The sequence below is a fragment of the Tamandua tetradactyla genome, chromosome 19 (assembly GCF_023851605.1).
Source record: "Tamandua tetradactyla isolate mTamTet1 chromosome 19, mTamTet1.pri, whole genome shotgun sequence".
In the NCBI taxonomy this organism is placed as follows: Eukaryota; Metazoa; Chordata; class Mammalia; order Pilosa; family Myrmecophagidae; genus Tamandua; species Tamandua tetradactyla.
This window is the reverse complement of record NC_135345.1, coordinates 39887989-39892679: the sequence shown is the minus strand read 5'-3', so window position 1 is coordinate 39892679 and position 4691 is coordinate 39887989. Positions and strand designations below refer to the sequence as shown.

Below are 4691 nucleotides of genomic sequence, written 5' to 3'. Positions count from 1 at the left end.
TCATTAAATACTGCAGAGGTTTCTCCAAGACTTGGATTCTATGTAACTGCTTCATTAATGAAATTAGTCTTTAAAAGGGAAAAAGAGTTAGAAATGGTGTAGGTACTAGCAAAGATGGTGATGGTCAGATGAAAATGTTTGATGTGTGATGTTCAGAGTTGTTCTAGTTTGCTAGCTGCTGGAATGCAATATACCAGAAGCAGCACGGCTTTAAACAAGGGGAATTTAATGAGTTTCTAGTTTACAGTTCTAAGGCCGAGAAAATGTCCCAATTAAAACAAGCCTATAGAAATGCCCAATCAAAGGCATCCAGGGAAAGATACCTTGGTTCAAGAAGGCCAATGAAATTCAGGGTTTCTCTCTCAAGTGAGACGGCACATGGCGAACACAGTCAGAGCTTCTCTCTCGGCTGGAAGGGCACATGGCGAATATGGTGTCATCTGCTAGCTTTCTCTCCTGGCTTCCTATTTCATGAAGCTCCCCGGGAGGCGTTTTCCTTCTTCATCTCCAAAGGTCACTCACTGGAGGACTCGCTGCTTCATGGTACTGCAGCATTCTCTGCTCTCTCTGAATCTCTCATTCTCCAAAATATTTCCTCTTTTATAGGACTCCAATAAACCAATCAAGACCCACCCAAATGGGTGGAGACATGTTGTCCCTTAATCTAGTTTAACAACCACTCTTGACCAAACCCATTATTGAGGGAGATGCTCTGATTACAGTTTCAAACATACAGTATTGAACAGGGATTATTCTACCTTTATGAAATGATATTTTGATTAAAACATGACTTTTCTAGGGGACATGTTTCCTTTCAAACCAGCACAAGAGTCTACCCTTTTCCCCCATGGCCTGCTTAGCTTCTGCCCTGCCCTCTTTCTACAAGGAAAGGGCAAAGCCCTCCAGTCAGATTCTCTGAAGGAAAGTTGACAGGGGGGTAGATCTGACCAGGGATTATGTTTCAGACATGGTGCTCTTCATTGATCAAAGATATGAATGAAGAACTAAGGAGGGGAAAGACTTGGATAAAAAGGGTTTGGGGGAAAAAAAAAGGGTTTGGGGGACTAGAAACTGAATAGGGGAAAGCTAGAGAACAGTACAGGGCAGAGTTGATTTTTTTAATAAGTGGCTCTAGACTTTATATTTGGACAACCTTAATTGTTAGAGAGTGTCGTTTAAAAAGATTGGAATTCCTGCTTGGAATGAACATATTTAAGTTTCATATTACTCTAACCCCCTATAAGCATAACATAGAAATACACAAAGCAAAAATGTCAAAGCTACTAGTCAATTAAATTTAGTCTTTATGTTCTAACAAGTTAAACTTGGAAGTAACAAGGCAACCTTATCTGAAGTTTTCAACCTTTCTAGGACTTTTCAAACCAGTAGGCCTCACCTTAAGCGACATGCTCTACTTTTTGTAGACCCTATTCTCCAAACCACTCTCTTCCTATGCAATACACACTCACACACTTACACTCCACCTCTAGCAGGGAAATGGAAGACCTTGATGGTTATCTAGACCAGCCACCTCCAGCACCTACGGACAAAGCATTTTGCTTCCCATGTTTTGAAGAAGCAAGATACTTGCCCTATTGATGTCCAACATCCCACAGAGAGAGGAGCTCTTAAATGCATGTATTTTGGGGTTAGCCCAGAAGCAGTGCTGGAAGGATTGGAAGACAAAGAGCTGCAAGGGTATCTTGTTGTACGGGCACAGGAAGGTGGAAATGGGTACAGTGACATGGGAATATAGTTCCTATCCAGTAGAGAAGAACTCCCCCATCCTCTTAGTTGAACTCATTCATCAAATTGCAGAAGATAAGTTGGGTGATGGTCCATCCAAGCAACAGGGCAGATAGAGTCCAGTCTCAGACTTACACAATGACCAGGATCAGATATGCAAAGAAAATGTAGCATCTTAATTTTCTGTAACTGATCCAACTGTCTTCAAATGTCCCCTAACCACTGCCCCACCCCACCCCAAGCACCACTATCACTGACTAATTGCCCGATATCACTTCGGTCCCCGTTCCTCCAGCTCTTTACCTAGCAACTCTTTACAGCATATTTCTAACCATCCCATTGGTCCTTCAAGTGAGGATGCAAAACCAGCCCTTCCTCTAAAACCCCCGCCTGAGCCTTCCATTTATGGCAATAAAACCCGTCCCAACCAATCAAAAACTTGCTCTGAGCCCTTCTCGCTCACCCCTCCCCTAGACGCTTCACCCTATATAAGCTGTTATACTTCCTCTAATAAACGTTCGATGTGTTCACCGCCACTCGTTCCCGCGACTCTTCCATGAGCCTCGCGCGCCCTCCAGACCTTCGAGCCCCCGGGACCTCGGCCGGATTGCGACCAGCCCAGTTCCCCCCGTCGCTGAGAGGCAGACCCCAAGCGGGAGCCCAGCATCCGCAGCTGAGCCCCCCGCAACTAATGAAGAATAAGAAATAGATCTAAAATTTAGTCCTATCTAGTAGACAGTCTATTCCAGTAAGCAGTCTCTTTTGGGTGAGTCAGTCTTTCCAATTTACACCACTTTCCTTGTTCCTCTCTAAGATGGTATTTGTGCAACTAGAGAGCTCAAAGACTTTGTCCTATTGTGGGGAAAGGGAGGCCCTTCAACTTATGTCCAGTTTGTCAGGCAGACTTCTCCAAGGGTCTCCACAAACTGGAATGCCTTCACCAAGTGGAGGGTCTCTTCCATGCTTCCACCCACTGGCAAGTCATTGACACTCAAATGCTTGATGACTCCATTATGAGGTCAATTATGAAGAGACCTCTTGGTATAAGACTAGCACCTTCTAATAGCACACCATAGTCTCTGGGAAACTTGTTTAGTTAAATCTGACAAAAGTGTGAGGTTCAGGTGGCCCAACCCACCCTTCTTCCTTGGTGTATTTATCTAGGCAAGATGGCTAAAGTGAGAATTCACCCAAACAACGTCACCACAGCTTCACAGTCCACATCATGAAATTCACTGGCTTTGTCACAAAAATGCAACAATTTCTATAGGACACTCAAAGGTGAACTCCAAAGGATAGAAGAAAAGCACCAAGTGTTTTCCCTTAAAGTTATCAAGGTTTAATTCTTTGAACTCTCAGTTGATAACAGCTGTACCCTTAAAATAGGGCACATGCTGGGTGACAGCAGGAACCTAGTTTGAAGAACTGGTGCTGAAGGCAAATGAAGCAGCAAGTCTAAGGGCTGCAATGACCAAAATGCCCCCAGGAACACTTGCATGTCAGGCAATTGAAGCCCGAGGTAGTCTTCCCACACCAGTGACCATTTTCAGTGTGCATGGCAGCAGCATGGTGGATGGAGCTGAATATACAGGTTTTAATCTGTTTTCTTTATTTGAGAAATAATATTCTATATGTAACAGTTATTCTATTTTTGTCTTCTAACTTTTGTTTAATAATTCTGACTAATCCAAGAGGTACATTGAAGGTTCTCAGAGGAAATACATTTTATCATGTTATATTGCATTTCTAATACTTTTTGCTTTATTATTTAGCTGCTGTGTTATCTGGTACATTCAAGTTTATGACTGTTTATTTACTTCATACATTTTATATTTTATACCTTTTGTTAGAATTTACATTCACCGGGTGCTTCCTTGCCCACTCATTATCGGCCTTACTCAATCGTGTTAGGTTTTTTGTTGTGTGTGTGTGTGTGTGTGTGTGTGTGTGTGCATGTTTTAATAAACAGCTCATGCTAATTCACATAGTGGTTTCAGGGACATGTTCAGATTTAAGGGGTAGAGAAATGAACTCCAACTCTTGATGGAAGGAGCTACAAAGTCACATTGCAAAGAATGAGAACAATTTATGACCATTATTGAAATCCACCACACCTACTGTACCTCACTGTCCTTACCTGGAAAATGGGGATAACAATGAAAATACTTAGCGCATATGGCTATCATGAAGAATGATTAAGCTAATATATGAAAAGCATTGAGAACATAGTAAACACTTGATAAATGAGAACTACCATTATTATTCTATATTAGAATATAGGATAATATTCTATATTATTCTATATTGGAGATTGTGCAGCATAGATATAGATAGGTGAGCTCTTGTGGGATTAACACTTTTTAATAAATCTAATAGTACTTTTCCAAGCATCTGCGGATTGATATGTGTGAGCATTTGTGAGCTCAGATAAACACATGACTGTAGTAGTTTGAAGCTGTTATGTACCCCAGAATAAGCCATGTTCTTTTAATCCACTCCTATAATAAGTGGCACAAACTCATTATAGGTGGGATCTTTTAATTACGTTATTTCAATTGAGATATGAGCCACCTCATTGTATATAAAATATATATATACATATATATATATATATACCTCATTGAAGGTGGGTATGAATCCTTTTATTGGAGTCCTTTATAAAAGGATAAAACACATTCAGAAGCTAAGAGAGAGGAAATCAGGAGAAACTCACAGGAAAATCCCCACAGAAGCTGAGAGAGGAAGCCACTGAAGCCAGAAGTTAGAAGCAATGAAACAAGGGAGACAAGGGCCAGCGATGTCACCATGTGACAGAGAAGCCCAAGGTTGCCAGGAACTTGTTTTCTGTGAAGATATCATCCTAATGATGCCTTAATTGGGACATTTTCATAGTCTTACAACAGTAAATTTGTAAGCTAATAAATTCCCATTATTAAAAGCCAGTC

General features: G+C 41.2%; 1 pseudogene; it reads right to left on the bottom strand.

Moving 5' to 3' along the window:
- Positions 1–2627: 2627 nt before the first annotated feature.
- Positions 2628–3290, bottom strand: LOC143663564 (thioredoxin-dependent peroxide reductase, mitochondrial pseudogene; annotated as a pseudogene).
- Positions 3291–4691: the final 1401 nt, after the last annotated feature.